This window comes from Bos grunniens, chromosome 27 (assembly GCF_055505025.1).
Source record: "Bos grunniens cultivar Pamir isolate PY7600 chromosome 27, Bosgru_T2T1.0, whole genome shotgun sequence".
NCBI lineage: Eukaryota > Metazoa > Chordata > Mammalia > Artiodactyla > Bovidae > Bos > Bos grunniens.
This window is the reverse complement of record NC_141191.1, coordinates 10,228,216-10,241,105: the sequence shown is the minus strand read 5'-3', so window position 1 is coordinate 10,241,105 and position 12,890 is coordinate 10,228,216.

The window sequence follows — 12,890 nt, the reverse complement described above, 5'->3', positions numbered from 1 at the left end:
TTCCCCATGGCTTATCAGTAAAGAATCCCCCTGCAATGCAGGAGCCACAGGAGACGAGGGTTCGATCCCTGGCTTGGGAAGACCCCTGGAGAAGGGCATGGCAACCCACTCCAGTATCCTTGCCTGGAGAATCCCATGGACAGAGGAGTCTGGTGGGCTACAGTCCACGGAGTGGCAAACAGTTGCATATGACTGAAGTGACTTAGCACACGCACATCTGTGATGCCATCATTGTTATATGCAGTTATCCTTCATATATAATTCTGCTTGGTCTCTTTATTCTGCTCTGTTGATCTATCCGTTCCTATACCAATGCTATACTGTTTCTTAGTACTGTGATATTATTATATGTCTTAATATTTCATGAGTTCCTACTTAAGTCTTCCTTCTCAAAACTATATTAGCTTCGTATGAAGGTGTTAACCTTATTATATTTAAAATCAGCTTCATGTTCTCCTGCAAATTCTACTGAGATATTGATTATATATTATATATATATAATACATATTATGATATAAATATAAATATTATAATATATATAATATTTTAATATATATTATACATATATTCGGAGAAGGCAATGGCACCCCACTCCAGTACTCTTGCCTGGAAAATCCCATGGATGGAGGAGCCTGGTGGGCTGCAGTCCATGGGGTCGCTAGGAGTCAAAAACGACTAAGCGACTTCACTTTCACTTCTCACTTTCAAGCATTGGAGAAGGAAATGGCAACCCACTCCAGTATTCTTGCCTGGAGAATCCCAGGGACTGGGGAGCCTGTTGGGCTGCCGTCTATGGGGTCGCACAGAGTTGGACACGACTGCAGCGACTTAGCAGCAATTATATATATAATATATAATCAATATCTCAGTAGAATTGATATATATATGATATATGATATTATATTATATATATATAATTATATATATTATATACATAATATTTTATGTTGCTGCTAAGTCACTTCAGTCGTGTCCGACTCTGTGTGACCCCATAGACGGCAGTCACAAGGCTCCCCCATCCTTGGGATTCTCCAGGCAAGAACACTGGAGTGGGTTGCCATTTCCTTCTCCAATGCAGGAAAGTGAAAAGTGAAAGTGAAGTCGCTCAGTCGTGTCGGACTCTTCGCGACCCCATGGACTGCAGCCTATCAGGCTCCTCCATCCATGGAATTTTCCAGGCAAGAGTACTGGAGTGGGGTGCCATTGCCTTCTCCGAATATTATATATTATGATTATATGATTATAATATATATATTATGATTATATAATATTATATATTATATTATGAATATATATATAATATATTATATATATATTCTCTGAATATTATATATTATGATTATATACAATCAATATCTCAGTAGAATTTGCAGGAGAACATGAAACTGATTTTAAATATAATAAGGTTAACACCTTCATACAAAGCTAATATAATTTTGAGAAGGAAGACTTAAGTAGGAACTCATGAAATATTAAGACATATAATAATATCACAGTACTAAGAAACAGTATAGCATTGGTATAGGAACGGATAGATCAACAGAGCAGAATAAAGAGACCAAGCAGAATTATATATGAAGGATAACTGCATATAACAATGATGGCATCCAAACTATGCCCCAACCAGTAACGCTGAAGAAGCTGAAGTTAAATGGTTCTATGAAGACCTACAAGACCTTTTAGAACTAACACCCAAAAAAGATGTCCTTCTCATTATAGGGGACTGGAATGCAAAAGTAGGAAGTCAAGAAACACCTGGAGTAACAGGCAAATTTGGCCTTGGAATACGGAATGAAGCAGGGCAAAGACTAATAGAGTTTTGCCAAGAAAATGCACTGGTCATAACAAACACCCTCTTCCAACAACACAGGTGAAGACTCTATACATGGACATCACCAGATGGTCAACACTGAAATCAGATTGATTATATTCTTTGCAGCCAAAGATGTAGAAGCTCTATACAGTCAGCAAAAACAAGACCAGGAGCTGACTGTGGCTCAGACCATGAACTCCTTATTGCCAAATTCAGACTTAAATTGAAGAAAGTAGGGAAAACCACTAGACCATTCAGGTATGACCTAAATCAAAAACCTTATGATTATACAGTGGAAGTGAGAAATAGATTTAAGGGCCTAGATCTGATAGATAGAGTGCCTGATGAGCTATGGAATGAGGTTTGTGACATTGTACAGGAGACAGGGATCAAGACCATCCCCATGGAAAAGAAATGCAAAAAAGCAAAATGGCTGTCTGGGGAAGCCTTACAAATAGCTGTGAAAAAGAAGAGAAGCGAAAAGCAAAGGAGAAAAGGAAAGATATAAACATCTGAATGCAGAGTTCCAAAGAATAGCAAGAAGAGATAAGAAAGCCTTCTTGAGCGATCAATGCAAAGAAATAGAGGAAAACAACAGAATGGGAAAGACTAGAGATCTCTTCAAGAAAATTAGAGATACCAAGGGAACATTTCATGCAAAGATGGGCTTGATAAAGGACAGAAATGGTATGGACCTAACAGAAGCAGAAGATATTAAGAAGAGGTGGCAAGAATACACAGAAGAACTGTACAAAAAAGATCTTCATGACCAAGATGATCACGATGGTGTGATCACTGACCTAGAGCCAGACTTCCTGGAATGTGAAGTCAAATGGGCCTTAGAAAGCATCACTACAAACAAAGCTAGTGGAGGTGATAGAATTCCAGTTGAGGTATTCCAAATCCTGAAAGATGATGCTGTGAAAGTGCTGCACTCAATATGCCAGCAAATTTGGAAAACTCAGCAGTGGCCACAGGACTGGAAAAGGTCAGTTTTCCTTCCAATCCCAAAGAAAGGCAATGCCAAAGAATGCTCAAACTATCGCACAATTGCACTCATCTCACACGCTAGTAAAGTAATGCTCAAAATTCTCCAAGCCAGGCTTCAGCAATATGTGAACCATGAACTTCCTGATGTTCAAGCTGGTTTTAGAAAAGGCAGAGGAATGAGATATCAAATTGCCAACATCCTCTGGTTCATGGAAAAAGCAAAGAGTTCCAGCAAAAACATCTATTTCAGCTTTATTGACTATGCCAAAGCCTTTGACTGTGTGGACCACAATAAACTGGAAAATTCTGAAAGAGATGAGAATACCAGACCATCTGACCTGCCTATGAGAAATTTGTATGCAGGTCAGGAAGCAACAGTTAGAACTGGACATGGAACAACAGACTGGTTCCAAATAGGAAAAGGAGTATGTCAAGGCTGTCTATTGTCACCTTGTTTATTTAACTTATATGCAGAGTACATCATGAGAAACGCTGGACTGGAAGAAACACAAGCTGGAATCAAGATTGCCGGAAGAAATATCAATAACCTCAGATATGCAGATGACACCACCCTTATGGCAGAAAGTGGAGAGGAACTAAAAAGCCTCTTGATGAATGTGAAAGTGGAGAGTAAAAAAGGTGGCTTAAAGCTCAACATCCAGAAAACAAAGATCATGGCATCTAGCCCCATCACTTCATGGGAAATAAATGGGTAAACAGTGGAAACAGTGTCAGACTTTATTTTTCTGGGCTCCAAAATCATTGCAGATGGTGACTACAGCCATGAAATTAAAAGACGCTTACTCCTTGTAAGGAAAGTTATGACCAACCTAGATAGCATATTCAAAAGTAGAGACATTACTTTGCCAACAAATGTTCATCTAGTCAAGGCAATGGCTTTTCCTGTGGTCATGTATGGATGTGAGAGTTGGACTGTGAAGAAGTCTGAGCGCCGAAGAATTGATGCTTTTGAAATGTGGTGTTGGAGAAGACTCTTGAAAGTCCCTTGGATTTCAAGGCGATCCAACCAGTCCATTCTGAAGGAGATCAGCCCTGGGATTTCTTTGGAAGGAGTGATGCTAAAGCTGAAACTCCAGTACTTTGGCCACCTCATGGGAAGAGTTGACTCATTGGAAAAGACTCTGATGCTGGGAGGGATTGGGGGCAAGAGTAGAAGGGGACAACAGAGGATGAGATGGCTGAATGGCATCACTGACTCGATGGACATGAGTCTGAGTGAACTCCGGGAGTTGGTGATGGACAGGGAGGCCTGGGTGCTGCGATATACGGGGTCGCAAAGAGTTGGACACGACTGAGCTGATTTGATATTATATATATATATATAGATAGATAGATAGATACTCACACTCACTGAGTTTTAGATAAACTTGGGAAACCATCAATAGCTTCAAAAATGTCAACATGCCTTATTTTATTAAGGTCGCATTTGATTAATTTTAGAAATCTTGTTTCTCTGACAAAATGTGCTTTCTTTATTGGTCTAATTCCTAGGATTTCATATTTTGGTTGATATTTTTAATGGAATATCATCTTCTATTTTTAGTTAGTTTTTACTGTTAAAGTGATAGACACCAATGTAAATTATGTACACTCAATTGAGGAAAAGAAGAAAATATTAGCACATCTGTAAATGTTTATTTTTATTTCACTTTAACATTTTAATTTTTAGGTTAATAGTAACTAATGTATTAATATATTAGTTCTAGAATAATAATAGCTAATTTTTATAAGACACCAACTTTGTGCTATCCAAATGCTTGCCAAGTATTAATTCACTTAATCCTCATAATACCCTAAGTGGAGATTTTATTCTTCTCACTTTATAGGTAAGACAAATGAAGCAGAGTGATTGTATAACTTGCTTAAGTTCACACAGGTGTGACCCCAAGGCAATCGTGCTTCTAGTCTCTACACTATGTTGTTTGTAAAGGACATAACTGCAGTTTATAAATAAATATTGGGGTCATACTAGGCTCATAAAATGAATTGGTTTGCTTTATAAAGATAAGAATTGTATGTTTTTTTTGAAGTTTTATTACTCAACTTTTAGAGAACCAATATTTTGACACTAGAAGTATAGAAAACTGCTATTAATCTTTAATGTTTACCTTATACCTGGCAATTTCACTTAACTCTTTTATTATACAGTGGAAGTGAGAAATAGATTTAAGGGGCTAGATCTGACAGATAGAGTGCCTGATGAACTATGGACTGAGGTTCATAACATTGTACAGGAGACAGGGATCAAGACAATCCCCATGGAGAAGAAATGCAAAAAAAGCAAAATGGCTGTCTGGGGAGGCCTTACAAATAGCTGTGAAAAGAAGAGAAGCGAAAAGCAAAGGAGAAAAGGAAAGATATAAGCATCTGAATGCAGAGTTCCAAAGAATAGCAAGGAGAGATAAGAAAGCCTTCCTCAGTGATCAATGCAAAGAAATAGAGGAAAACAACCAAATGGGAAAGACTAGAGATCTCTTCAAGAAAATTAGAGATATCAAGGGAACATTTCATGCAAAGATGGGCTCGATAAAGGACAGAAATGGTATGGACCTAACAGAAGCAGAAGATATTAAGAAGAGGTGGCAAGAATACACAGAAGAACTGTACAAAAAAGATCTTCACGACCAAGATGATCATGATGGTGTGATCACTGACCTAGAGCCAGACATCCTGGAATGTGAAGTCAACTGGGCCTTAGAAAGCATCACTACAAACAAAGCTAGTGGAGGTGATGGAATTCCAGTTGAGCTATTTCAAATCCTGAAAGATGATGCTGTGAAAGTGCTGCACTCAATATGCCAGCAAATTTGGAAAAGTCAGCAGTGGCCACAGGACTGGAAAAGGTCAGTTTTCCTTCCAATCCCAAAGAAAGGCAATGCCAAAGAATGCTCAAACTACTGCACAATTGCACTCATCTCACATGGTAGTAAAGTAATGCTCAAAATTCTCCAAGCCAGGCTTCAGCAATATGTGAACCATGAACTTCCAGATGTTCAAGCTGGTTTTAGAAAAGGCCAAAGGAACCAGAGACCAAATTGCCAACATCCTCTGGATCATTGAAAAAGCAAAGAGTTCCAGAAAAAACATCTATTTCTGCTTTATTGACTATGCCAAAGCCTTTGACTGTGTGGATCACAATAAACTGTGGAAAATTCTGAAAGAGATGACTATCTGACCTGCCTCTTGAGAAATTTGTATGCAGGTCAGGAAGCAACAGTTAGAACTGGACATGGAACAACAGACTGGTTCCAAACAGGAAAAGGAGTACATCAAGGCTGTCTATTGTCACACTGCTTTTTTAACTTATATGCAGAGTACATCATGAGAAATGCTGGGCTGGAAGAAGAACAAGCTGGAATCAAGATTGCCGGGAGAAATATCAATAACCTCAGATATGCAGATGACACCACCCTTATGGCAGAAAGTGAAGAGGAACTAAAAAGCTTCTTGATGAAGGTGGAAGAGGAGAGTGAAAAAGTTGGCTTAAAGCTCAACACTCAGAAAATGAAGATCATGGCATCTGGTCCCATCACTTCATGGGAAATAGATGGGAAAACAGTGGAAACTGTGTCAGACTTTATTTTTCTGGGCTCCAAAATCACTGCAGATGGTGACTGCAGCCATGAAATTAAAAGACGCTTACTCCTTGGAAGAAAAGTTATGACCAACTAGATAGCATATTGAAAAGCAAAGACATTACTTTGCCAACAAAGGTCCATGTAGTCAAGGTTATGGTTTTTCCAGTGGTCATGTATAGATGTGAGAGTTGGATTGTGAAGAAGTCTGAGCGCCGAAGAATTGATGCTTTTGAACTGTGGTGTTGGAGAAGACTCTTGAGAGTCTCTTGGACTGCAAGGAGATCCAACCAGTCCATTCTGAAGGAGATCAGCCCTGGGATTTCTTTGGAAGGAATGATACTAAAGCTGAAATGCAGCACTTTGGCCACCTCATGCGAAGAGTTGACTCATTGGAATAGACTCTGATGCTGGGAGGGATTGGGGGCAGGAGGAGAAGGGGACGACAGAGGATGAGATGGCTGGATGGCATCACTGACTCGATGGACATGAGTCTGAGTGAACTCCGGGAATTGGTCATGGACAGGGAGGCCTGGCGTGCTTCGATTCATGGGGTCGCAAAGAGTCGGACACGACTGAGGGACTGAAATGAACTGAACCTAATTTGTTCATTCTGTTGGATTTTCTATGTAATCTTATCAGTGACAATGACAGTTTTATCTCTTCCTTTCAAATTCTCATCATTGTTAATTATTTTCCTTGTCTTATCGTGTTGGTTAGGGCCTTCAGTACTATACTGAATGGTAGTGGTGATAAAAGATATCCTTGCTTTATTGCCTTCAAATTTTTGTCAATAAACACTATCTAACTGAACCTTTTAAATGAATACTTTTCTTAAGTTAAAGACATCATATTTACTCCCCGTTTTCTTAGTTTCTTTTGTTTTAGCATTAAATAAGTAAAACATTTATTAAATATCTTTCTTCATCTACTGAGGTGATCATATTTTTTTAGTCCGCTGTCACGATGAATTACACTGATAGGGTTTGATCAGTAAACCCCTGTGCCATTCCTGAGATTATTCCTACAAATTCACACTGTATTGTCCTTAATAGACAGTATTTGGCTAACATTTTATTTAGTATTTTCTTATCTGTGTTTAGAAGTGGACTATTTATTTCCCTGTTTCTTTTGTATTATCCTTATATAATTTTAATATCAGGATATTAAGCTCATAAAATGACTTGTGCAGTCATTTTTTCTGGAAAAGCTTTTATATGATAAAATTATCTGCTTTTTAAAGTTTCTCTTAACCTCTAAAGGACCTTATTTCAACTAACTCGAAGTATTTAGTTACCTAAGAAGAAAAAAGGATACCAAAACTGTACTGTGGCATTTTCTAGAGAAATTGTATTTAGTCAGGTATATATTTTCTGCAATTCATCATAAGTGAGCTTTAAAGTTTCATAGTACAATTTTGAAATACGTGGTATTTGGCAATTGTGGAAAAGATTAAGAACTTATCCTCAGTTGGTAAAGAATTCACCTGTAGTTCAGGAGACCCCGGTTGGGGCTGGGGCTGGAAGATCCCCTGGAGAAGGGACAGGCTACCTACTCCAGTATTCTTGGGCTTCCCTTGTGGCTCAGCTGGTAAAGAATCCACCTGCAATGCAGGAGACCTGGGTTCAATCCTTGGGTTGGGAAGATCCCCTGGATAAGGGAAAGGCTACCCACTCCAGTATTCTGGCCTAGAGAAGTCCATGGACTATACAGTCCATGGGGTTGCAAAGAGTCGGACACAAATGAGCGATTAACTTTCACTTTCCACTTTTCAAGAACATTAGTACTTTTGTATATTTGCTTCATGGCATTGTCATTCAGTTACCAACCATTTTCCAAGATAGTTTCCCCACATTTCCTGTCAAATTACTTATGAAATGAATTAAAATAACATCAATGTAAATTAAGTTTTATTCGGCAAACTGAAAGATATAAAGGAACCAGTTCTCAGAAGGTAATTACTCTAAGCATTAGATTTCTGGTGAAGACCACATTTGTTCTAGTGAGAAATTATATCAAGGATATCCTGCTTCAAAAATGTGGCATTGCACAGTGAGTTGCACTCAATATTTTGTAATAACCTATAAGGTAAAAGAATCTGAAAAAAATGTACGTATGAGTATGTGTGTGTGTACATATGTTTGATTGACTTTGCTGTACACCTGCAACTAACATGACATTGTAAACCAACTATATTTCAGTTTTAAAAAGGAAAAGAATCCTCATGTTGTACACTTGAAATATTAAAAGCGTGGCATTGCCGCTTGAAGCACATGGATGGGCAACAATATATTACCTGCCTTGACTGGGTCAGAATGTGGGGAAGGGTTTAGTGAGGCACTCATCTTAAGAAACAAAAGTTGACAACAGAGCTCTTAATAGCTTTCAGGTAGCAACCCAGGCAGGCAGTTAGTCATTTTAGACCACAGATCAAAACTATAAGGGGTAAAGAAAACAAAAACAAACAAAAAAAAAAAACTATAAGAGGTTTGAAATCTTCCTACTTGCAGATTCATTGTTTTTATTTTAAATCCCTGCCAGTTTCACATAATGAGTTACTGCGAAATTCTTAGGGCGTCAGCAGCCTGTGTGTTGTTTTAGGAAATGCAAGTCATTTGGAGAAGTGGAAGCAAAACAGAGAGGGAGGGGAAAGCAGACAATAGGAGCAGAGATTAAGCAAAGTATTTCTGGCCATGCCAGAGAACAAAAGAACACCAGAAATTGTCCTGAAGCTGAGAATGGACCTGGAGCTGAAAGCAGAAGTGCCTGGATCCTGTCATTATGCCTTGCTATCTACTTTGTGGACATTCCAAATTTGGCTGGACAGCGCTGAGGCATGATTTGAAGTGAGGTAACACTGAAACTCGGAGAAGGCAATGGCAACCCACTCCAGTACTCTTGCCTGGAAAATCCCATAGATGGAGGAGCCTGGTGGGCTGCAGTCCATGGGGTCACGAAGAGTCGGACGAGACTTAGCGACTTCACTTTCACTTTTCACTTTCATGCATTGGAGAAGGAAATGGCAACCCACTCCAGTGTTCTTGCCTGGAGAATCCCAGGGATGGGGGAGCCTCGTGGGCTGCCGTCTCTGGGGTCTCCCAGAGTCAGACATGACTGAAGCGACTTAGCAGCAGCAGCAGCACTGAAACTGATGGCTTTGAAATGACAGCAACAGATGGACCTCGCTAGCATGAAGCAATCAAAGGTGTGTGCAGTTTACAGAAAAATACTCAATCCTGAGCTTGACAGACCATATAGAAGCAGGTTACATCATCAACTAAAGGTCAGATATAAATATACTGAGCTTGTTTAAGATGGTTCGGCATGCTCTAGCCTTCTTAATCACATTTATCTACCTGGCAATAACACATCAGCTCTATGTGTATCCACCTCTATCTAGGTAATAGAAAAAAAAAAATTCCCAAGAAGATGATTTAGTCCAGTCTATTGTATTTTGATGTTTTAATAAGAACACAATGGTCATAACAAAGTAAAATAGATTTATATTCCTAGCAGAACAAAGTTCCAGTTCAGCAGACAAATATAAGATCACTTTTTGTCAAACATTTAGCACATGTAATTTTAATCAGCTGCCCAAAATCACCACCAACAAAAAACTCAGTCTTAAGTAATTTGTAGCTGTCTTGAAACTTACACAAAAAAACTAAGAATAATATTTTCACATTGTTCATATCATACAGACAGGGTTCAGAGTTTATCTGTTAAGCTTCAAGAAGGATTCTTTGATATTTCTGATCTCATTGTTATTGGCTTGGATCCAATTTGGACTAGTGATTAATTCACAATAGGCTCTATTTTCCATTATTAATCTCTTAGTCTTGAAAAGTTTATCAGACTCAAAGCTGTTAGATATCTGGAATTCTGCACTTTTTGCTAACTTGTTAAATATTGACTCCAGGTTTTTTTTTTTTCTGTTCCATTATTTTCATTCATGAAGCAATTGGAAAATGCTAGGGTGTGTGTGTGTGTGTGTGTGCACACGTGTGGGTGCGTGCATGCACACGCATATCTGTGCATGCACAGATACAAGTTTCACAGTCTTTCAGGAATAAGCACTCAACTTCACAAAATATTCAAATTTAGGTTAGCAGAGCTGAGAAGCACTGCATTCTACTCATGTACAAACTCTCGACCTGGGCCTTCAGAGCCTTATCCAAATGTCGACTAGAATTGGTATCTTTTTCAGATGTAGAAGTTGGCATCAGTAGATACTCATGTGACAGCTTGATTGTAAACGGGTCGATTAATTCCCCAGCACAAGCATGTAAGAAATTTCATCTGAGGTTCAGTGCTAATGCGAAAGGGATTTGCACCACACACTGAGAATTCAGCACTCCCCAAAAGAAAAGGATTAAATGTGATGTCAGTTCAAGAGACAAAAGGCCAAGGCAGTTATAGAAACACATTTGCTGAGGTCCCAGATAAGAAAATAATTTTGTACAAATTTCACCATGTAATGTCTTTCAAACTGTGTAAGAAGTCAAATTATTCTACAGAAGGGCAGTCAACAATCTTCCTTGGTATGGCCTGGGCTTAATATTTCATTTCAGAAAAAGAAGTGATATTTCAAAGAGAGAGAAAACCACTGTTTGGAGGACTTCTGATAACCAAAATGATGCAAAATGGGTGAAAGCCTGCACTGAGTTCTTTGCATAATAACATAGAAAGTTTTGAAGTTTACTTTTTATAGAAAATTTTTCAAGAGTAGAAAATATGGAAGTGTAACTCTCAGGCCAAAGTTTGAACTTGGCTTCTGATAGAGCCACATGTCTCTTAATAAATTTCTCTTTTGGGATTAGTTAGGGACTAGGTTCAGAGAAGGCAATGGCAGCCCACTCCAGTATTCTTGCCTGGAAACTCCCACGGATGGAGGAGCCTGGTAGGCTGCAGTCCATGGGGTTGCACAGAGTCAGAAAGGACTCAAGTGACTTAGCAGCAGCAGCAGCAGCAGCAGGGATTAGATTCAGCTGCATATAAACACAATTATGTTAACCGAATTAGGCTGTTTCTTGTCCTTATATATTAAGTCTGGACATAGGCAGATGACATTGGTGCAGTAGCCTCATGATACCATCAACACCCTGGATTTATTTTGTCTTTTCGTTCCTTCACCCTTATGGTTACTGCATGGTTGCAAGATATCACTAGTCTCCCTTCTGCATTCCAAGCAGGAAGAATAAGATATGAGGAGGAAGGGCTGACACCCATGCCAGAAAAATGAAACTACATAGGAATTCCTGGTTAGGTTTCAGTTCATCTCAGCAACAAAGCCATGTGCTGTGGGCAGTCTTTGCTGTCATAGAATCTGAAAAATGGTAGGGCTTGTTTGTTTCGGGGTTTTTTGTTTGTTTGTTTGTTTTTTGGCTATATTGCCAATAAAAGCTGAAAACAAGGGTTCTTTTAATAAAAAAAAAGGAGAGAATGGATTTTGGCTAGGTGAGCAGCAAGCTGAGACACATGTTGCTTCAAGATATTGACCAGGGTCCTTTCTGAGCTGGCACTGCCATGACATTCTAACTGCTATTGTGTATAGTGTGCCCTCTTGCCCTTATTTTGCTGGATTAGAAGTAGGTTTTGTTCAACATAGCTTTGCTGCAGAGTGGATGTTCTCAGGGAAGAATGACAGGCTATAGGTTTGTTGCTCGAGTACCTTCCTCCACAGGACTCCAAAACAACCACAAGAACAACCACAACCACCCAACCACCCGTCCATGCAGAGAGGCTAGGGGCGTATGTTAGACTGTCAACCTGGATACGAAACCAAAAGCAAGCCTGACATCACTCTTCATGTGGGGCGGCCCTGAGAGCTGAGACTTAAGGGATAAACTATGTTGATAACAAAGAACCCAAAGTAAAGACTGGAAGAAGAATAGGGCAAATCCCATGGAGATTTTAGCACTCCTTATCAGGTGCATGGAGCAAAATCTCCACGATAAACTATATGCTGGGAAGAAAACATATTCAATAAACTTAAAAGGCTTGACTTATAAGGAAGTTAGCTGACAATAACAGACTTAAATTAGAAATTAATAACATGTCTAGATAAACCTAGACATTTGGAAACTGAAGCGCTCCCTTCTAAATATCAAAGAGGTCACAAAAATGTGTGAAAAAAAATCACAAAGAAAATGAAAACTTTATTTGAAAAAAATTATAATGAAAATATAGCCTATGAAATTTTATGGGATGTTTCTAAAGCAGGACTTAAAGGAAAATTCTTAAATTAGCAAAGAAAAAAGACTTGAGCTCACTCTAAATTTCCACCATATGAATTTAGAAAGAGACAAGCAATTTAAACCCAAAATACAAAGGGACAAAAATAATAGACATAAGAGTAGAGATCAATAAATAGAAAACAAACAATAAAGGAAATTAACAAAACTGAAAGTAAGTCCTCTGAAGATTAACAAACTATTTCCTTTGATAAAGACAAGAAAGTTAAAATGAAAACCAAAACTATTTCTTCCAGG